The sequence below is a fragment of the Notamacropus eugenii genome, chromosome 4 (assembly GCF_028372415.1).
Source record: "Notamacropus eugenii isolate mMacEug1 chromosome 4, mMacEug1.pri_v2, whole genome shotgun sequence".
NCBI classification, from domain to species: Eukaryota; Metazoa; Chordata; class Mammalia; order Diprotodontia; family Macropodidae; genus Notamacropus; species Notamacropus eugenii.
The window spans coordinates 76,666,442-76,689,550 of NC_092875.1; the positions used below are offsets into that span (position 1 = coordinate 76,666,442).

A 23,109-nucleotide genomic window follows, 5' to 3' on the forward strand; every position below is an offset into this window, starting at 1 on the left:
AGCTGAGTCTGGAAGTCAGCTAAAATTTCTTAGAATCTTGGAGTTGAACAGAACAGAGTTCACCAAGACTAACCCATACTTGAAGGAGGATCCCTTCTACAATACACAAGTGGTCATTCAACATTATCTCAAAGACTTCTAAGGAAGGGAGAACTCAGATACATCATTCATTCTACTATGGGACAACTTTGCCTGTTAGAGAGTTTTTCCCAACATTAAGCCTAATTTTTTTAAACTTTAGCAAAGATCAAAATTAACACAAAGTTAAAAGAATAAAAATGAGAATAATACACAGCATACAATTAAAAGCACTCCAGCCTAATCTATTTCAACAAGTTAATGATGCCCCCCAAAACGGGAAATGAATGGAAGAAAAGACATTAGTACCGATTAAAACAATTTCATACAAAAGTTTAACTGATATACATCAATTGCCCGCAACCAGAAGACCAAAAGAACCTAAAAACCCCCTTCCTTGGTAAATACTCATCCTATATGGCAGCACAAGTCTAAAATATAACTTTATTTGCAAAATCTTTGTTGAGAAGTGTGTTACAAGATTATGAGCAACTTTATTCCCTAAAACAATGGAGTGGAGTGAAAAGCAGCTCAAAGAAAACTTGGTAAAAGACTCATCTAAATGAAGTCATCCCAGGATGAGGCTGGAAGGATAACAACAAATGTGGAATAGATATTTTTCAGATCTGTTGAAGATATCTTTCTGAACAAAGAGGAAACAGATCTATAAAGGTTTTTATAACAAAATTTTTTCACTGCTAAAGATAATGAGAATCAAGGTATTAGGACCCTAACCTCACAGTCCTGGTTGTACCCAGAGTGGAAATGGTAGTGAAAGAAAAGAGATGAGAAAAGCACCTGAATTAGACCAAGTGTCTATGGAGGAGGTCCATGCTAGAGGTGACATAGAAATAAATCTTGAACCATGTTAGTTCTGAGTGTTATCCATAACCCAGCCTCTCCCCTCCTCCTCACAAGGAACTCTAGGTTCACAAAGATCAGGTCTATCCTAAAAACTTGATATCCCTCACCCCCACAAAGGATCAAATTGTCTTTGGCTGATTAACATCCCCACCTATATTTCTCCAGGGAGATTTTGAAGTCCGAGTTTATGCCCGGTTTATATGCAGGGCTTTTCCAAAAGTGAATAATAGGACCCTTTCCCAAAAAAGTATTCAATGAATGAATATGGGTTGGTTTTTTATTTCCTCTACCACAGAAAGTACAAAGCGTACATAAGAACTCATAAACACAAACCATTTCACTTATTACAAGGAAATCCTTGTAATGTGTTATAATTTTATGAACTTCCTGTCTCTCTGTGGGCAACTGATGCTCAGCTTTTGAACTCAGGAACTCTCAAACTGGGGATTACCCTCAAAATATTGGCAGGCATGGATGGGTTACAATTTATATTGTTGAAGGGAATTCTAACATTGATGAGATCATAAATTCATTCAAGCAATGCTCCATAAAGCACAGAGGGTTACTAGCTAGGCACTCCCCCATTTTATATGTGTGAAGTTTGTTTGAACTCAAGTATGAGATCTTATCTTCTGCCTGGTGGGATTTCTTCTTTGGTTTAGCCCAACACGCTAAGCTTTGAGGGTTTTTTGGGGTCTTAATGCTGTCCTCTAACCTATTAGCTGCCTCTTCTAGCTGTATTTCACCTGAGATTTTAATATACCTACCATCCATGCCTTTATCCAAGTATTGATAAAAATGCTAATGATTCCAGGATCACACTCAGATCCCTGGGAGCTTCTACTAGAGACTTCCTTCTAAGCTGACATTTAACCATTGATCGTTGTGCTTTGGGCCCAGTCATTCAACCAGCTTTGACCCCACTTGCTTGTGTCATCATCTAACTTACCTGTGTACATTGCGTCCCTATGAACAGCATGAGAGACTTTGTCTAAGGCCTTGCTAATATACAGGTTAAACATGTCCAAAACATTTCCCCTGATCTACCAGGCAGGCAAGCAAGCAAGCGAAGAAGGAAGGAAGGAAGGAAGGAAGGAAGGAAGGAAGGAAGGAAGGAAGGAAGGAAGGAAAGGAAAGGAAATAAGGAAGAAAAGGAGGAGAGAAAGAAAGAACGGAAGAAAGAAAAGAAATGAAAAAGAAAATAAGGTTAGCATGACATGGCCTGTTTTTGATTGTCATGCTCATTTGTCATCTCTGCTCCCTTTGTAGATTTCTTTTTAATAAATATGTGTAATAATGCTCTCAAATTTTACCAAGACCCAAAGTCAAGCCCATTGGCTTGTAGTTTGCATATATTTTACCCTCTTCCCTTTGTAAAAATGGGAACATTTGCTTTTGTCCAGTCCTGTCATGTATCTCCTTTTCTTCACAGCAGGAGATCTTTCAACCATCTTGGAAGGTCCTTCTGTCTCATGACTTGAACATGTGGGAAGAAGATAGGGGCTGTCTTCCTTTATTTAACCCTCCTCTTCTGAGGTTGCAAACTCTCCTGGTCTTTTTCTCTGTCCTTTGCTTACTAAGGACCGAGAACCATTTCCCTTGGCAGAGAAAACAGAGGCAAATTAATATGAGTTGAGTATTTTTGCCTTCACTCTATCCTCAGTTGTTGATATCCTACCCACTCCAAGCAGCAATCCCATTCCTTCTTCCATCCTCCTCTTTCCCTAAATAAAAACTTCTTTTGTTATCCTTATCTTTCCTCAATAATTTGGCTTTGTTGCTCAATAATTTGGCTTTGTTGGGAGTTTTAGCACTCCAGGAATCCCTTAGAGAAGAATGTTAAGCTTTTCTATTATCCACTATTACCTACCTAGGCTGCCATTTTCTGTATGTCTTTTAAAAAATCTAAGTAGGTCAATAAGTTTCCATATACACCCACATCAATCTCCTTTGAAAACTCCTCTTCCTCCTCATTGTAATTGTTTCTCTTTGTGTCTTCAGACTTTCATTCTTGAGAGCTATCCATCCCTTCTGTACTGATCACTTTCCCCGTAGAATTTTAAGCCTATCGTTTCTTTGAATCCTTTGAAATGTAGGATTAGGGATAGGGAATGGACCTGCAACTTTGTTGCCATAGGGAATTCCCTCCACAAATGCAAGTCAGTACCTCCTTTGCAATTTATAGTCTTAAAGGATTGCCTGGGGCAGTGAGAGTTTAGTCTAACTTCAGGGTCACACAGCCAGCTATCCGGACTAGAACCTAGATCTTCCTAACTCTCACGCCAGCTCTGTATTTATTAAGCTGTATTGTCTTTCCAAAAAAGTCTTTTAAATGTGCTTTCCCCAAATCTAGGGTGCATGACAGACTATACCTGAGTTGCCTCTTCTCTCTCACAGATTCTAAATTGGAGTGATTTCCATTCATTCCTTCTTGTTGATGAGAATCAGGTCCAGGACACCTGTTCCCCTTGATTCTTTGCCCCCGCCTTTTAAAGCCTGATATTATCATTAATTCTGTCCAAGAAAGGATCAACTGGACTGCTTTGGGCAGAAACAGAGTTCCAGCAGGTAGATAGGATAATTGAAGCCTTCCAGCATTACTGTCTCAGCCCTCCTCCACTGGAGACTTATGATCTATTTCCCAAACTCATCTCTCTTCTCTTTCTGTTCAGTTGGCCCGGAGTGTTATTGTTATTCAGTCATTTTCAGTCATGACTGACTCTTGGCAAAGATACTGGAGTGCTTTGCCATTTCCTTCTCCTACTCATTCTGCAGATAAGGAAACTGAGGCAAATAGGGTTAAGTGACTTGTCCAGGGTCACACAGGTAGTAAGTATCTGAGGTTGAATTTGAACTGAGATCCTCTTGATTCCCATGCTGGTCTATCCACTTCACCACCTAGTAGCACTATATCTTCTTACTGTATAATACTAGGGGCAGCTAGGTGGTGCAGTGGATAGAGCACCAGGACAGGAGTCAGGAGAATCTGAGTTCAAATATCACCTCAGACACTTGACACTCACTAGCTGTATGACCTTGGGCAAGTGACTTAACCCCAACTGCCTCATCCTGGGTCACCTCCAGTCATCCTGATGAATATCTGGTCACTGAAATCAGATGGCTCTGGAGGAGAAGTGAGCCTGGTGACCTGCACAGCCCTCCCTCAAAACAAAGTCAAGTGCAAGTCATGTCATTATTTCTCTGACGGCATGGTCTTCTTCGGCAATGAAGGAGGAACACACACACTCCCCTCATCCTTTACCTCTTCTGTGCCTCCTGGGGAATGTCAACCTTAATATATCTCCATTAAAAGTCGTGCTCTTCCCTTCTTCCCAAATTCCCTATTTTCTGTTGGGGACAGCCCCTTCTTCAAGTCACAGCCTCAACAAACTTCACCATCTCAAAGTCTTTCTTGACTCTTCCCTCTCCTTTACCCCTACCCCACCATAAACAAATGGTAGCCACATCTTCTCAATTCTACATTCCCATCATTTCTTTTGCTCTATCTCCTCTGTACTCAAACAGCCACCTCCCTAGTCCAGATCCTGATCACTTCTTGCCTGGACTATTTTAACAGCTACTCTGCAGCTGGTCTCCCTGCCTCTAGCCTCTCCCTTCTCTAACCTATCTTCCACAAAGCTTCCGAATTAATATTCCTAAAGCATATACCCAACTAAGTCCCTCCCCTACTCAAGAAGCCTCCATAGCTTCCTATTGCTTCTAGGATAAAATACACATTTTTATATTTGGCACTTAAAAACCATCCAATCTGGCTTTAAACTTCTCTTCCCAGGCTCTCTACAGTTTAATGCCCCTATGTATGTTCTTGAGCAGATAAGTGGTACAGTGGATAGAATGCCAGGCCTGGAGTCAGAAAGACCTGAGTTCAAATCCAGTCTCAGACATTTATTAGCTGTGTGACTCTGGGCAAGTCACTTAACTCTGCCTCAGTTTTCTTATCTGTAAAATGAGCTGGAGAATGAAATGGTGAACCACTGTAGTATCTTTGTTAAGAAAACCCCAAATGGAGTTATGGACAACAACATGCATGTTGCAGCCAAACCAAGTTTCTACCTAGTTTCTTTACGCAGGTTCATTGCCTGAAATGTACTCCATCTTCCCATCTTCCTCAGCATACTCTTAGTTTCCTTCAAGGCTCAGCTCAAGTGCCACCTGAACCTTTCCTGATTCCTTCCCTCTACCAATACCAGTTGCTAGTATCATCCACTCTAAAATTATTCAGTCATTTTGGGCTCTTTGTGATTCCTTTTGGGATTTTCTGGGCAGAGATACTGGAGTGGTTTGCCATTTCCTTCTCCTGCTCATTTTTGCAGGTGAAGAAACTGAGGTACACAGGGTTAAGTGACATGCCCAGGCTCACATAGCTACTGTCTGAGGCTGGATTTGAACTCAGGAAGATGAGTGGCAGCATTTCATTACTTATTAGCCAGGAAAAACTAGGTTCAAGTGTTGCCTCTGACATTGGCTTTGTGATTCCAGGCAAGTCCTTATACCTCTCAAATCTCTAGGCAACTCTTGGACTCTACGTTGCAAATAGGATGCTGACCTGTACTGACAGAGAAAGCTCCTCCAGGGGTTTTATTCCACCCTCCACTCTGCTGTCTGAATCATCTTCTCAAAGCACCAGTCTGACCAGGTCATTCTCCTATTCAAGAAACTCCAGGGGCTCCCTCCTGCCTCCAGGCTCAAATAGAAAAATTCTCTATTGGGCTTTTCAAGTCCTTTATAACCTTCATAACCCTTGCTACCTCTCCAGTCTTCTTCTACCTGACTTCCCTGCACGTCCTCTGTGATCCAGTGACACCGTCCTCCGGCCATTCCTTACGCACGATGAGAACAGCCCATCTCATGACTCTGAGCACTTTACTTGGCTCTCCCCCATGCCTCATTTCCACTCCTAGGTTTTCCTGGCTTCCTTCAAGCCATAGTTAAAATTTTGCCTTCTCCAAGTCTCTTCAATCTGAGTGACTTCCCTTGGAAGTGATCTCCAATTTGTCTGTACATAGGAGTTTGCATGCTGTCACTCCCCATGAGGTAAGCTCTTTGAGGGTGGAGACTGTTTATCCACATTATCTATCTATGATTTTTAAAAATGCTTATTTACTCAGTGACTTAGTGGGAGGCATCTATACCAATAAAATCACAAGTTTAGTGGGGGCAGCTGGATGAGACAATGGATAGAGTGCTGGGCCTGGAGTCGGAAAGACCTGAGTTCAAATGTGACTTCAGACAGGTACTAGTGGTATGACCCTGAACTGGTCACTTAACCTCTGTTTCCCTTAGTTTTCTCAACTGTAAAAAGGGAATAATAACAGCACCTCCCTCCCAGTGTGGTGCAGTGTGATAGGGCACTGGGCTTGGAATCAGAAACATTCATCATCCTGAATCACTTAACCCTTTTTGCTTCAGGATCTTTATCTGTAAAATGATCTAGAAAAGGAAATGGTAAGTCACTCCAGTATCTTTGCCCAGAAAACCCCAAATGGGATGATGAAGAGTCGAACAGGACTGAAAACGACTGAACCACAACAACCTCCCAGGATTTTTGTGAAGATCAAAGTGCTTAGCATAGTCCCTGGCACTTGGGAGGTTTCCTCCCTATATCTTATTCATTACGGATATATGTTGTATTTGCCAGGCTGAAGTCATGTTGTCTCCCCCTTATAGAATACAGGTTCCTTGGGGTGCCATTTCATTTTTGTTTCTGTATCCCCAGTACCTAGTAGATTGCCTGGGACATAGTAGCTGCTTATTGAATTAGTGAATGAAAAGGGACCCTTTTTCAGTGGTATTGGGAAGGCACATCTCCTGAGGAGCCAGAGGACTGTGCAATTTAGAGCTGGAAAAAAACCTTGGGGATTCTGTCCTATCCTGTCTTTTATGGGTGAGGAAACTGAGGCTACCTTGCCCAAAGTCACCTGGTGCTTAAATAGCTGAGCTGGAATTTAAGGACAGACTTTCTGACTTTTACTTCACTCCTCCGTGAGGTTCATATCCTAACTCTCCTACATGCCAGCTCTGGGGACCCAAAGTGGGCAAGTCACCTCACCTAATTGCTTTGCTGGTCTGGTAAGATTAGAGTGTCGAGCTAGGTAACCACTAAGGTCCTTTCCTAAATCCTATGTAGCAGGATGGGATGGAAGGGAGAATGGGTAGGGGTGGGGTGGGGTAAAGCATTCTAGGAGGAGAACAGCATTCATCAAGGTGTGGGGTGGGGCCCTTTCCTCTTCCATCTTCCTCCCTAATACTGGAGACTCCCAATCCCCAGCCATTCAGAATTTGTGCTACGTGGTGTTATCAGGGCCGGGTTTTGGACTCTGCTCTGTTTCCTGGGTTAGCTACATGACCAAGACCAAGGAAATCTCTATCTCTCATCTCTGGGCTTCAGTTTTCTCATCTGTAAAATGGGAACAGAAATACTTGACCCAACTGACACGAATGAGCCATTGTGGGGAAAGTGCTCTGTAAACACCAAAGATCTGAAAAAGTGACAGTTATTGTGAGGTGCTGGGAGGAAGCTTCTCCACCCCACAGAGTCTTTGGTTGGGAGGAGAGAGCTTCTGGCCTCAGTTCCCACATGGTCACAAACTAGTTGTGTGACTTCTGTCACATTGATAGTAGTCACTTCCCCCTCTTCAGCTTCAGGTCCTCCATCTGGAAAATGAAGGGGTTGAATTAGTTGACCTTTAAGGTCCTCTCCACTTGGGAGAGTCTATGAGTATACCCATGGATGAATTAACCCCGTAAATCCCAAGTTCTATAGCCCCAGGCCCAGGAAATCTGGGACCTGAGAGAAGGAATGGGATTCCTTTTCCAGGAAAGGTCAGGGTACAACTGGGCTTCTCGAGTTATTTACTGGGTAACTCCTCAGGTCCCACCGAGCTGACCCAAGCAAGAAACCAGGTTGATAGAAAACCAAAGAGGAGGGGGAGGAGGAGGCTGGGGATCAGGCAAAGAGAGAGAAGGACAAAGTATCTCTCAACACAGTGGGGTGCAACAAGAAGGAGAGAGATAGTAGTGAGGCAGGAAGGAAGGAGCAGGAAGGAAGAGCTTTCTGGAGTGATCTGTCAGCACCCCAGAGAAGAGGGGGAAGGCTTTTAAGCAGAGAAAGGAATTTGAAGAGCGGCTGTCGAGGTGTCTTCAGCCCCTTATCTCGCCCTCCCTGCTGTGTGCCTGCACACCACGCAAACAAGCCCACTTAATTGTTCCTGGATTTGTCCTCTGGCTTGCTCTCAAGGATTTGGGGGTTCTAGCTAAACAGTTTTAGATAGATGCAAACAATGACAGCCTTGAGGCTTGCCCTGGGTTTCAGGGACTTCAGAGGCTGCAAAAGGGTAGAGCTGAGAGTGCTGGTCTTGAGAGTCCCAAGACCCAGATTCAAATCCTGTCGCTGACATTATTTACAAGTGTGACTTTAGGTGATCTGCTTCTTCCCTTCTCTGCACCTCAGTCCACTCACCTGTAAAAATCACCTGCTTCACAGTTTTGAGAAAGGCACTGAAGAGAAAAAAGAGAACTGAGCTGTAAGCTGATATTCCAATGTTCTTCCTCTCCTACGAACTAGTGTAGGGTTCTTTCGTCCCTAGGAAAGTATTGGGGGCTGATAACTGAACAGATGCTTCTGGGATGTCCCAGTCTCCTGAGGGTGGATAGATCCATCCAGAGCTGGGAAACAATCACCCCAGTGCTCTAAGACTCAGTGCTGGGACAGCTATGAGGATCTTGTGCGATATCTTCCTTGAGCCCTGGACAGCGTCATCACTCCTCCACAAGCTGATTTACAGGCTGTATGAGCTGCCAGGAACCTGAGAGAGCTTCTAGTCTAAACTCTTGGTTTTACAGAGGAGGAAACAAGACCCCAAAAGGAAAAGGTATTTGAGCTGGAAAGGACCCATGAAATATCTTCTAAGCTGAGGCCTGGGCAAGTTAAGTGATTTGTATAAGACCATATAGGTAGTAAGTGGTGGTCAGATCCCTAAAAGGTGAGGAGGAATGGACATTTCTCTCTCTCTCTCTCTCTCTCTCTCTCTCTCTCTCTCTCTCTCTCTCTCGTTGACCCCACAGTTCCCAGGAAAGTCTCTTTAATAAAGTTTAGGTACTTTGGAATTGGTTGTATGACCTGGGACAGGCTGGTACAGGACTACCCAGCATGGCATGCTCTCATCAAAGAAGGTTACTCTGCTCTTTATGAGCAAAGCAGAATTGAAGTAGCTCAAAAGAAATTCAAGATGCATACATTTAGAGAATCCACCCCAAATGTTCACATGGACTATTTGTACCCAACCTGTGATAGAGCATTTTGAGCTCATATTAGCCTGATCGGTCACACTCAGGAACATTGTAAATTGACTCTAATGTAATGATGTCATTTTGATCCTCTTCCAGTACAAGGAACAACTAGGTTCAACAACAAAATGGAAACTAAGGTTTCCCCTACATTAGATAACAGGGTCCCATTTAGAAAGTGGAATCAAATGTACAAAGTAGATTTTAAGTCTAGAAGACCTATTTCCTTCACCACAGAATTCTCGAAACAAAAGATTCATTAGGGTGTATTAACACACCTACTCTCTGCTCCAAAAGAGTAAAGTCATTTGGTAAGACTGCTGACTAGATACTTCAGTTTCATCTCTGATCTACTAATGCAAGTTATTCACATGGTTCACATCTGCTGACCATCTTTGGTTTTAGTTCTTAGGCTACAAAATCCTCCTTGTGGTGGTGTTCTCCTCTGAGAAGTTGTGCTTGTTCTTTGTTCTCAAAGAGGACCATAACATCAAGATGAGGACATGACTTGCACTTGACTTTGATTTGAGTGAGGGAGGGCTGGGCAAGGTCACCAGCCTCACTTTCTCTGGGTCCAGTGGCCAGATATTCATCAGGATGACTGGAGATGGCCCAGGATGCAATGGGAGACCTTGGCCATTTTAGGGTGAGGTCATCACATTCTCACTTTGAGTGAGATACACCCATTCAATGAATAGGCTTCTTTAAGTAGTTACTCAAGGGATGACCCCTTTAATTAAAAAAAAATCAAGCTGGGAGGGGAAGACCTTCAGGATTCCTGGGTAAAAGAGAAACAGTATTTAGTTTTTACATGCGCTCTGTGCTAGGTGGGCAGGGACCTATTGTCCAACCTGAGCTCCAGAATGAATAGGGCTTAAGGCTTGGTCTCCAAGCAAGAAATCTAGCCAGTAAACCCAAAGGAAAAAAGGCACCTTTTGGCCATGGAAGTGTACCTTCCCCTGGGTAGAGCACTCCAGGCAAGGGGTGAGAAGTATAGTGTGCTTGTGCTACCCAGCACAAGAAACTCAAAACTCCTTGAATCTGTGAGACTGGAAATAGTCATTTCCCAGGATCACTGTTGGATTACCTTGGGTTTGAATAAAGAAACAAAAACCAGAAGAGGCAGCCAGGCACTTGAGGTCGAATCTCATACCTGTCTAGCCATGCCCATGTGGAAGTTATGGCCTTAGAGTCCAGTTTCAGGCACCCATGGCTACTGAGGGGAAAGGAGAGAAATCCTCACATATACTCGCCCCCCTCCCCTTCCCAATCTCCCAGCTCATCAAAGGGAGAGTGGTGTCTCAAACCTGGTGGGACAGAAAAGAAGGGGAGACAGACCTTTTCTACAGCTTTTATAGCCAACTCTTCCCGACTCGGTCAACAGTCATCCTTGACACAACCCCTGGTCCTGGGGATACATGGAGAACAAATTAAGGACAATCACTGATAGCACACATCCTTTTGCAATGAATTAGAACATCCTGCCAGTGGGGTGAAGAGGACGTGGAATGTCCCCCAATCCAGCCGAGCAAGGAGGTTTCCCTGATCACTCCGGTACATATCCATTGACCCTCATAATATCCCTATGTTTGCTGATCCCCACTTTGCAGATGAAGAAACCAAGGCCAGGGAAGACCCAAGGAATCTATCCCCTCTTTTTCTTCTGGCCCTGCTTAGCTATGCCAGAACAATATATAGAGTCCATCCAATTTCACACCGATACAAGACCCTCAGGTCTAATTGGCAGCACCTCCTTGTCCTTCTGCCAGTGCCCTGTTTCACTCCCTCCCAGACCCCATTCTATTCTGTTCTCCCACTTTTCAACTCAGATCTCATAGAGCATCCAGGTCAACCTTTACCTTCCATATATCACCCATGGTGCAGAAAGGGGACTCCAATTCTGGGTTTAATACCTGAGTGGGTAATACCTGGGCAGGAATTTCTCTCTACAACATCTCAAAAAAGAGGTCATCCAGCCTCGTTGGCCTGCCTCAATTCTTGCCTGGTTCAGGTGCTTGGCCAGGAAAAATAGAGGGGAAAGAGGGAAAGGATGAACAATGACATAAATATGGTGGAAAAGTCCCCTCTGATTCAGTTTCCAGTGTCCCCCATTCAATACTTTCCAATTCTTTGCTGAGGGCTAAGCTAAGTTTAGGACAACTTTTCTGCCTCTCCCCTGCCCAAGCCCTTACAACAATACAGTCCCCACATTCTAAGGGACATACTAAGATAAGAAAGTGAAGCTCTTCAAACCATGGGCAAGTTATTTAACTTCTCTAAGCCTCAATTTCCTCATCTGTAAAATGAGGGACTAATCTTCATATTACCTGACATTTACCAACTGAGCTACCTCTTTGAATCTCAGTTTGCTCATCTATACAGTGGGGATGACAATATTTGCACTACCTGACACTAGATATGTCAACACTCAGATCCTTAGTTCATAAGGTCAGTTAAAATTTAGAGTTGGAACAGACTTTAAGTCACATTATAGATGTGGGTTCACACCTTGGTATGTGTCCGAGGTGGGATCTGAAACCAAGTTGTCTTTATTCCAAGTTCAGTATTCTACCTACTTATTCATGTTTCCTCATCTGTAGAATGGGGACGATGATACTTCTACTACCTAGCTCACAGGGCTGTTATGAGAGCTTCTATTTAATTCAACAAATATTTTTCATGTCCTTGCTAGGCACTGGGGACACAACAATGACAAGCATCACAGTCCCTGTCCTCCAGGTGCTTCCGTTTACCAGCAAAGAAATATGTATAATACAAAGTGAGTACAATTGGGGGAAAGGCGAGATCCATTGAGCTTTAGGAAGGTTTTCAGAAGGAGATTTCTTTGTCAGCTGGAAGAATCAGAGAGGGCTTCCCAGTGTAGAGGAACCTTGAAGAAAGAAAAGGATTTTGACAAGTGGAGATAAGGGGGGAGTGTCCTGGGCACAAGCCTTTTGAATTCCGGGGAACAGCTAGCGACGACGCAGTTAGACTGAAGCAGGAAGCCCATGAAGAGAAATAGTGTGAAACGGGATGAAAAGGTGAGTTGCTGCCAGATGAGGAGAGCCTGCTTGAATGCAAGGAGGAGGGAGATATCACCTTTGGGGAACAACTAGCCATTCATTTTGTGAAGCGGATAAAGGACAGCCAAGACTGGCACTGTATAGGGGAGAACCCTAAGTGCCAGACTGAGGAATCTGTGTTTTATTTTACTGGCAAAGGGAAACCACTACCCTTTTGAAAAGATTTGCCTTGAACTCAGTCATTTCAAGTCAACATGCTTTTATTAAGTACCTACCCACTGTGCCAAGCACTGTGCTAAGAGCTGAGAGATACAAAGAAAAGTTTTTAAAAAAATCATTGCTGCCCTCAAGAAGCTTATATTCCAATAGGAAAGACAACATGCAGACAACTATGTACAAACAAGAGATGTACGGAGCTGCATGTTATCATGGCTGTATGGAAGGATAGACTGACGAAGCAAAGAGACTGGGAGCTTGAGGGAAGAGGAGAAATGAAATGAAAGCGCATTTATTAATTACCTACTATATGCCAAGAAGTGTGCTGAATTGGGGGGATGCTAATACAAGCAAAGCAGGACAGTCTGGGCTTTCAAGGAACTCACATTCTAATGGGGAAGACCCCAAATATAAATAAATAAAAACAAATAAATATATGTTTATATAACACATATATAAATTGTATATTAATGTAATATGTATTAATATAATATAAATTGTATATATTAATTTTCTGTAAATATAAATTATACATGTATGTGTATATACATATATATATATATATATATATATATATATATATATATATATATGAACAGATAAACCAAGAGTCTGTCAGCAAACATATGAATGAAGCAACATGGCTTGGAGGTAGCCAAGAAGTAGTGGACCCTGGGATTGAGTAAGATGTGATGAAAGTTCACAGATTTGAGCCCAGCTCTTAGAAGCAGGAGAGACTAGCTAAGGGGTTATTACAGTAGTTCAGGTGAGAGGTGATAAGGACCTGAGCTGGGCTGCTGGCAGAGGAATGAAGAAAAAGGGAAACATTTTGTGGTTGTCATTCAGTCATTTCAATCGTGTCTGACTCTTCATGACCCTATTTGGGATTTTCTTGGCCAAGATCCTGCAGTGGTTTGCCATTTCCTTCTCCAGCTCATTTTACAGATGAGGAAACTGAGGCATATAGGTTGAAATGACTTGCCCAGCATCACACAGCTAGTAAGTATCTGAGGCCAGATTTGAACTCAGGAAGATGATTCTTCCTGACACCAGGTCTGGTGCTCTATCCCCTGCAGCACCACCTGATTGTCCCAAGGGAAAGAATATAAGACATAGTAAGAAAACTTTCAGGTGCTCAAGAAATGGAAGTTATTGTTATTGTTATGGTGTTTCAGATCCAAGGACTAGGAGTGTGTCCAGGCCTAGATTCAGAGAACAGCAGAAAAAGCACTGGATGGAGAATCAGACAATCATGACTACCTCTGTGGCCTTGCCAAGTCTCTTACCCACTCTGAGGCTAGTTTTCTCATCTGTAATAATGGGATTGGGGCCAGCTAACTGGCAAAGTGGACAAAGTGACAGGCCTGAAGTCAGGAAGAATCATCTTCCTGAGTTCAAATCTGGCCTCAGACACTTACTAGCTGTGAGACCATGGACAAGTCACTTCACCCTGTTTGCCTCTTTTTCACATCTGTAAAATGAGCTGGAGAAGGAAATGAAAAACCACTCCATTATCTTTGCCAAGAAGAGTTGGACACAACTGAACAACCATTGAACAACAGCCGTAACGGTGGCAGTTACAACTATAATGGGACTACAGGATCACAGAGGCTTATCTAATTCAACTCCCCTATGTTAGAGATGAGGAAACTGAGGCCTAGAAAAGTTAGGTAATTTTCTAAGGTCTCACAGATAATGCAGAATTCAGATTTGAATCTCGACTCTGATGTGCCTTTCATCACTAACATTTCTCTAGTGATTTAAGGTTTGTAAAACACACGTATTGCCTTATTTTAGCCTTACAACTACTCTGTAAATATTATGATTCCCATTTTACAAATGAGCAAACAGAGATTGAGAGACATTCTATGCCTTGTCCAAGGTCATGTAGCCAGGAACCGGCTATGGGAGGATTCCAACGCAGATCTTCCTGGCTCCAGGACACTAGCCAGTATCAGAGGGTGGCCAAGTCGATGACCTTCACAGAGGTCCTTTTCAGCTCTGAGTCTATGATGCCATGGTTGTGTGCCTGGCTTATAGCTCTTCTTCCCTCCCCACCAGTCCTTGGCCTCTCTTGCTTCAAGCTATCACTCCCCAACTTGTTGCAGCAAACAGTGCCCAGATGAGTTTTTTCCTAGTAAGAGTCTCCAGCCTACTTCCTCTCCAGTGGAGCACATCAAGAGCTAGTCTCCTCATCCCATGGCTCCAGGTGCAAGCCTGGGAAAGAGCCTGAGCCTGAGCCCGGAGGAAGCAGGCATCTAGAAAGGAGCCCATGTTTGGCCCTTTCCTCTTCTCAAACCCCAATCTCCCCTCCTACCATTGTTCAGCATCCTTTGACCCTGGGCTCCCACGGGAAGTTTGGGAGAATGGGAAAGGTGTCCATTTATACATAGCAAAATGTCTTTTTTTGGGGGGGGAACCCACCCCACAATTCAAATGTTTCTCTTATTATCTTCTGCTGAGGGGAAAAAATTAATAACATGGTGCAATATAAAATACTAAATTAAAGGCATTTTGGAACCAGCAATTATTTCATAAGCTCTTCTTTTATTGCTGCTCTAATGTGCCTAATTGCTGTCTTAATGAGGACATTAATTTCCAGCTAATGTGATGTTATTATAGAAATTGCAGTCAATCTTTTAAAAAGGGGGGAAAGTGCTGGAAAGCTGTCCCGAGAGAGAGGGGCTCTGGTCACCCTGGGGGCCGAGGGATGAGGCAGAGAAGGGAGCCTTGGCCCGAGGCTGGGGCCAGGAAGGGAGCAAAGGAGGGCAGTGGGAGGAGAGCTGACAAGGGATGGCATGTGGTAGTGTGCGTTTGTACCCGGGGGGCCATCAAAAATGGCTTAGCAAGGGAAAGGGCCAAGGATGCACAGCCATCCTACAGAAGGCTGAAAATAGTGAGAGATAGAAAGGGTCTCTCTGTCTAGAGAGAGTTATACAGATAGGCTTGTTCACCCAGAAAGTCAATCCGTATCGTGATCCACCCACATGTCCATTTAGCCACAAAAGGCTTCAGGGGATATGGGGCGGCAGGGGCTGTCTAACAGATGGGCCTGAGACTCAGAACTCCCAGATCTGCTTTCCAGCCTGCTTTGGTCTAGGGTCAGAGGAGCTGGGATCGAATCCCACTTCTGATCCAGTTACCTGTGTGATTTAACCTCTTGGGGCCTCGGTTTCCTTCTCTGTTAAAATGAAGGGGTTGGAGCAGAAATAATACTTAGTTTTCTAGTTCTCTTCTAGCCCTGGACCTATGAGCCTAGGAAAATGAGAAGCTACAGTTTCTGCCCTTTCCCACTCCCTCAAGCCTGTGGTATTGGGAGAAGAAGGATCTTAACCTCATTGTGTGGAGGGCCCGAGTCCCAAAGGATAGAGCTTCGGTTCTTAACATGAGGTCTCTGAATTTGTTGTTGCTTTAATATTTTGATGATTAAATTTCAACATAGTTGGTTGGCTTCCTTGGTAATCCTGCGTATTTGTGTGTGTGTGTGTGTGTGTGTGTGTGTGTGTGTGTGTGTGTGTGTATCCAAACTCCAACAGAGTTCACAAAATGACAAAAGGTCAAGAAGTCTCAGTCTAGGAGGCTTTACTTAGGGATAAGCTGCCATAGTTTCTCTGAGGATGAATTTCTTTGGACCAGCACTTCATTCCAGTGCACTGAGAACAAGACGAGTGGGGTTTTCCCTCGAGCCTAACTACAAATACCTGTTTTCCTCATCCCGCCTTCCTCTAGGGCTCTTCGTCCAGTTCAGGACTCAAAATTCCTCGTTTCATTCTCCATAACTTCAACTACAATAACTCAGAACTCATATCAAAGAGAACGAAAAGGGGACAGGTACAATGAGAAGAATGAGGAGGAAACTACAGGAGAGAGAAAGAGAAGAGGAAGAGAGAAGGGGGAGGGCACTGGAGGAGAATTGGGGAGGAGGTCACACTTCTGGTGGGGTTTCCATCCTTAGTAGACCCAAGACTAAAGAAGCTTTCGGAAACCTTGATTCTTGGGTACAATACTGGAAAAGAAATTGTGTAGAAAAGCAAAGCAACCAGAGGAAATCAATAGAGTAGAGTGGAAAGAACCCTGGATTTGGAATCCAAGGACCTGGACTTAAGCTCTCCTAATCACCATGGATATCACCTTAGGTGAATTACTTCCCCTGGGGCCTCAAAAATCCTCCCTTTAAATGGCAAGGTTGTATTAGTCCACTTCTAAAGCCACTTCCAGTTTTAAATCTAGTGATCCACTTTCTCCAAGTCTTTACTTGAGTACAATAGTGTGGGTGTATCTCTGTTGTGAGCTTGGCTCGGTCTTCCGAGCTGCTCTGGGGGAAGGGAGGAGGAAGTGTGAAATGTTATTTCCACTTCAGGGCAATAAGTTGGTTACCACAGAGTTACTTCTCAATTTCCAAGTAGTTACTCCTTCATTACTTTCATAATTTACTCATGAAGTTTCCAGATGTTGATGTTTTTTTGACTTTCTGAAATAATCATCACTTCTTGGAAACATCTTCAAATGTTCATGCTTCTCCTCAAGTGACTCCATGAGTGACTCTGGTGTGGGCACTTTCCCAGGCCAGGCCTTGTTGCCACACCTAGAAACTTCTTGGTTCTATGTCTGATTCATGAAAGCTTTTCTCCTGACTTGATTTTAAACTCACTGGTTTTCCCATTATTGATCCCTGGGTTGTGACCAAGAAAGGATATGTCATCAAGCTAATACTCAGAGGGGTGGCACAGTGGATAGAGCATAGGTTCTGAAGTCAAGAGGACCTGAGTTCAAATCTAACCTCGGACACTTACCAGCTGTGTGACCCTAGGCAAGTCACTTACTCAAAAAAAAGAAAAAGAAAAGAAATAATACTTAGTTTCTTGGCCACTTTGGGTCTCAGTTTTCTCTTTTTGATTAGATGATGTCTAAAGACCCTTTCAGTAAAAAGAGATGACAGAAAAAGCAAAGAATTTGTAGTCAGAAAAGTAAAGGTCATAACTCTGCCACTGTCTATACACCCTTTGACCAGTCATCTGGGATTCATTTTCTCGTGTCTAAAATAAAGGGGTTGACCTGGATCACCCCCTAATGTCTCTTACAGCTTTAAATCTGTGGTCCTCTTAGGCAGGGGAAGGGACACTAACTCCTACACTGGCCTTATAAATCCAGGAACCAGGAAAGTGGATAGAGAGAAGGGGATCTGCCTCTTGGAAGTGGATATACCAGGATAAAGAACAGGCCTGGCATCCACATAGATAGCCCATAGGTTCATGGGATTCAGAAGTAAATCAGTCAGTCAGTAAGCATTTAAGTTCCTGCTATGTGCCAGGTATTGTACTAAGTACTGGAGACACAAAGAAAACATAGTCCTGTCCTCAAGGAGTTCACAAACAACATCAAACACCATGGGATATATACATCAAACATATACGGGTTATATACAGTGCAAATGGGAGATAATCAGAGAGATTAGCAAGAGGCTAGCAAGCAGGAGGGGGGGGGGGGGAGGAGGAACCAGTAATGGCCTCTTACAGAGGGTGGGATTTGACCTGAATTAAGACGTTCATCAGAGAGACAACGGGGATTCAGAAAAGTTCAGAGACGTGCTCAAGGTCATCCAGGAGGAATGTAGCCGCATAAGGATGTGGTCCCATATGGATGCTTGGATTCCATCTTAGATGTTTTTCCTACTTCATCAGAGATATCTAGGTGACTATCCTTGGCCCCTTCATCTGATGCTCGATCCCAAGGATATTTCCTCCTTTGCCCAAAGGCCGCCAAAGCCTTCCTCCCGGGCCTTAGGTCTCTCTAAAGTAGACAGAAGAGGCTATGCATCACCTGTGCTGCAAGGGAGCTGGGGGGAGGGGAGCCTTTGGGCCTGAACTCGGGAATCCACAACCTAAGGAGAACATGGTGGGGTAGAGGTCAGGGAGCCAGAGGGGAAGAAGGTCCCTGAGACTCTGCAGTGGGCCACACGTGAACCTGGGCCCCTTCTGCATCCACCCTCCCTGTATCCCAGGGAAACTGAAGAGCAGCTTAGCTCTGGGTTACCATGGCAACTGCCACAAAGAATTTTGGGGAATGACACCCCGGGGGCGTGTCAAGACCAAGCAGTGAGCTCTCAGTTCTGGGTTTTTGTCATGCCAGAGTGGGGGTCTGGCAGGCCAGGGAGGTAGAGTGGATCTCAAACCCCACTTGCCTCAGAAAAATACAGAAAAGTCTAGACAGTAGCCACTTCTCCTTGTTCTGGACCTAGCTTTCCATCAGCCTTGGTGTGTGCCCCTATTCAGGGTCAGCTGCCCCTTTCTCAGGCCTCTGGATGTCCCCAAGCATGGGCAGGGGCAGCTGTTAACCACTTATTTTCCTGAAGACAGAACCTATAAAGGGGAAAGGGAAAAGGGGACAGAGGTTTTAATTTTATTCCCTCTTTTCTGAGAGTGAACATATGGCTCTGCTCTCTTCCCCTTTCCTCCACAGAAAGTTGTTGGGGGAGGGAACTTGGGGGGACAGGAGGGAGCATGGAGAGTGAAGATTTAGGAAACATGATCCCCTTTTTTCCTCCAGCCTTTTCCAGAATAACCCCATGGGAATTGGGGGTGGTAGTGGTGATAGCTGTCTTCTGCTACCCTATTCACTCCCCCACAGACGCAAGATACCCCCAACCCCCACACACAGAGTAGCTTAGCTTATTCTTCCTCCCCTCCTCTCCCCTCCCCCCCCACCAAGGGCCAGGCCTATCCCAGAGCTGTGAGGCCTTGGCAATTGATGGATGAGATGGACAAGATGTTATCACCAGGGAAAAGAAAAGAAATAAAAATCCACAAGAAATCCTGCCATACAACTGGCCCCCCGCTTCTCTCCCCCTTGTTTTCCCAACATCGCCAGGAGAGCTGAGAAGCGGGTGTGTGGTGGCGGCAGATTTTTTTTTTAATCTGTTAATAAAACGCAAGTGAATCAAATCCGCTTGGAGGGAAGAGGGGGGGGAGTCAGGGGCTGGGGTGTTTGCAGAAGTTGGAAATTTAATAAGAAGAAAAATAAAAATAGCCACTGTGCTCGAGACAGAGACAGTGCTCTGGACGGCTGGAGGAAAAGGGGAGAGAGAAATGCTGGCTTCAGAGAGATCAGGTATTGGGGTTTTGTGAGCTAAACCAAGGGGTGACTGAAGAGATGCGGCAGAGAAGGAAATGGATTAGAGGCTAGGATAATAGGATTAATATCTTCGAGGGACCTTAGAGATCATTTAGTCCAATCCCTTCATTTTACAGATGAGAAAACTGAGTCTAGGCAACATAAAAGAATATAGCCACTTGGGGAGAGGATATAGACAGATTTACAGGGAAAACTCATGCCACGTCCCAATAGTTTCCTGTCACAAGAAGCCCCAGATCTTCTTAGGACTGCACACTGGGATGAGGACAATGACAGAGGGTTATCTTATAAAAGTCAGATCTTAAGACTGAGCCTAAGGAGTCCAGGGCCTTACAGTACTATACTAAGGTCCTGGATTTTGAGTTGGAATGAATATTAGAGGTCATTGAGTCCTCTAATCCTTTCATACTACAGATGAGGAAACTGAGGCTCACAGAAGACTTGACAGAAGTCATGCAGGGAGTAAGAGGCAGGGTCAAGAACAGCCCAGGAAGATAAGGAACAAAGATTCCAAACAAATAATCAGTTGGAGCCTCTGTGTGTAACTGTCAGAAATGGAATTCAGTAGGGCCAGGCCCCAGCTGTCTGATCTCACCAATGCACTCTAGCCTTTGGGCTACTCGGTGTTTTGTTAACTCCCTTGAAACTCCAGGCCATAACCCCTACCCATTCAAGGGCGAGGATCCCATGAGCTCTATCTAATTGACATTGAGGTCCTTGACAGCACTGGGGTAGCACCGCCCTCTACTGGCCCCTCTTGTCCAGCACACTGGGGTCAAGGGTTTGAAAAAAGGTCCCTGGTCTGATCATGGGATTAAGTCAGAAAGGATTTTCGAGATCTTCTAACTTTGGTCCAACCACTTTATCCTTACGAAGAAGGAAATTAAGGCCCAGAGAAGTCAAAGGACTTACCTATCCGAGGTCACACAGTTGGTAACCAGCAGAGCGAGGATCGGAACCTCCGTCTCCTGACTCTAAATCGGTTCTTTAGGAAGAGGGGTGATAAGAACCATCGCTTTCAGTTATCTTTGCCATGCATCCTACTACCAGGGTAACCTTGAGGAAGTCACCTCTCTGGGTCTCAGTCTTCATCTTCCTCAACTTCTATAAAAAGGGGGTTTGCCACTGGTTATCTCTAAGGTCCTTTCCAGCTCTCAACGCCATAATCCTACACTAGGGAGACAGTTCGGGAATCCTGGACTTCGGGTGTCCTGTGTAAACTACCCAATGACCTTCCTAGGTATGTTCGGTATGAGAGTCAAGGCTGAGCTGCCCCCGACCACTGGACCCTACTCAGCTTCGGGCCAGAGATGCCTCTGGATGAATACGTGTGTGGTATGGGGTGTAGCGAAGGGGCGCGGGGCCGTAGCAAGCACAGCAGCCTGCTGCCCTTCCGGGCTCTACCCCCGGATCCCGGATCGTGCGCACCGCACCGTCTCCACCCCGAATGGCTATAATGAGGCGGCGCAGCCACGGCGGGTCCCCCGACGCGGGGAAGTCGGCGCAGGCGGGGTGATTGATGGTTTAATATCGCGAGCTGTGACCCAGCGCCCCCCTCCCCACCCACGCCGCGGCAGGCGGCCCCCAAGCGCTGGCGAAAGCTTCGAGATTGAATAATTCAGTTACCAAAAAGGGAAAGAGGAAACCGGGAAGACAGACGCGCATGCCTCTGATTGAACCAGGGGAGGGCTGCGCTGGGGAGACCGAGGTCGACTCTCAGTTGGAGAGTCATGGATTCGTGGGGTTTTAACATTGGAGGCAGCATGAGTGGTCAACACTGTCATTTTGCAGGTTGCGTAACTGAGGCTCAGAAAAACTCCACTACTAAGTGGCTGGGTCTTACGGACTAGTAAATGGCCAGGTCTTCTGACTCCAAATCCAAGGCTCTTTCCATCACAACACATTCCTAGGGAGGCACATACCTTTTGTGGGGGGTTGGGAGGTGGGGAGGGGGAAAAAGGAAAACCCGCAAGCTCAGGTTTCCAGCTCCCCTCCCCCCCACTCTATTCCTTTCAAAAGCAGACATTCCTGAAGCTGAGAACTGGATCCATTCACTCTACTTCCCAGGGGTTGCAAATGGAGGAGACCAGATGCCTGAGCTTACTAGCAGCGCTGGCAAGACCCGTGATTTAAAGGAGGGGAAGAGAATGGGGCTTTGGCTGCCTGGATACAAGCCCAGCTTTGCCCTGGTTTGGTGGCGCCTGGCAAAGGGTTAGGATTAAAAGGGTAGATGGAAGGGGAAGGCTGAGAAGATCAAGAGCTGGCCCAACTAGAATGACAAAGAAATTGAGCACAGAGACAAGTGTTTAGGGGCTTCTTAGCCCCAAAAGAAAAGTGATGGAGGATATGGAAGAGGGAGAGAGAAGGAGAGAGAAGACTAAGTGGAGAGCAGAACATGAGAAAGGACATCATTACATGGGTTAAAAGAAAAAAAACCCAGCAGATAGAGATTCAGCCTTTTCACTTTTTCCATGACTAATTAGGATCATAAGATTAAGAACTGGAAAGGGGTCTTCGATCGACCTCATCTAGTTCAACCCCCTTATTTTAGGGGCAGTTAGGTGGCATAGTGGATAAACAAAGTGGCCAGGCCTGAAGTCAGGAAGACCTGAGTTCAAATGTGGCCTCAGACACTTACTAGCTGTGTGACCCTGGGCAAATCACTTAATCCTGTTTGCCTCAGTTTCCTCATCTGTAAAGTGAGCTGGAGAAGGAAATTACAAACCACTCCAGGATCTTTGCCAAGAAAACCCCAAATGGGGTTATGAAGAGTCAAACATAACTGAAAACGACTCAACAACCTTATTTTATAGAGGAGGTAACAGGCTGAGAGAGGGCATGTGGTTTACCTGAGGTCACAAAGAAGGCAAGTGGCAGAATCAGTATAGGAACCCAGGTCCTCTGACTCCGACTGCAGTCCAGCAATGTTCCATGCTGCCACCTATTGTGTGTTATAGTTACTGCTGTGTGCTTTCCCCCTACTAGATGGTAAGCTCCCTGAGGGTAGACCCAAAAGCACCCTAAACCCTGAAAAAGAAAGTTCAGTTCAGTAACAAGAACAACTACCACGTATAGGCATCTATATGGACCTTGTGATAATAGAGAACCAGTGGAGGGGCCAGGAAAACCTGGATTCAGGTCCTGCCTCTGACACACACTGACTGTGTGACTATGAGCTAGTTACTTAACCTTTCAGTGCCCTAGGCAATTCTTTAAGGCTATAAGTTTCAGAGAAAGGTGCTCCTATGCCTTGGTACGAGGAGATCCCTACACTGGTGAAATCCTAGGGTCCAGACCCTATCCTTATACTCCCTTTACATGGTTCCTTTCATTTGAGTTTCCCAATGACCTTGTGAAATAGATATTAGGCCCATTTTACAGATGAGGAAACTGCAGCTTAGAAGTACAAAAGATCTGTCTGAAGTTACTCAGAGGGCTGGATTTGGAAGTGAAGGATTTAGGTTACACTCTTACTGTATGACCTTGAGAG

General features: G+C 44.8%; 2 long non-coding RNA genes across 4 annotated transcripts in view; one reads left to right on the forward strand and one right to left on the reverse strand.

Moving 5' to 3' along the window:
- The window catches only part of LOC140499992 (uncharacterized), a 31,133-nt gene extending 15,095 nt beyond the window's left edge, over positions 1–16,038 (forward strand). For both annotated transcript variants that reach the window (XR_011965603.1, XR_011965604.1), the window contains one exon: positions 15,717–16,038. This is a non-coding gene — a long non-coding RNA (uncharacterized lncRNA). The remainder of the gene's footprint in view (positions 1–15,716) is intronic.
- The window catches only part of LOC140499991 (uncharacterized), a 29,762-nt gene extending 8,596 nt beyond the window's left edge, over positions 1–21,166 (reverse strand). The window contains exons 1-4 of one of the 2 annotated variants that reach the window (XR_011965602.1): positions 20,532–21,166; positions 10,588–10,657; positions 8,423–8,460; positions 509–2,540 (exon numbers count right to left, since the gene is read on the reverse strand). This is a non-coding gene — a long non-coding RNA (uncharacterized lncRNA). Of the gene's footprint in view, positions 1–508; positions 2,541–8,422; positions 8,461–10,587; positions 10,658–20,531 lie in introns of those variants that run through there. The other variant, XR_011965601.1, reaches the window with a different exon arrangement.
- Between the last annotated feature and the right edge of the window lie 1,943 nt (positions 21,167–23,109).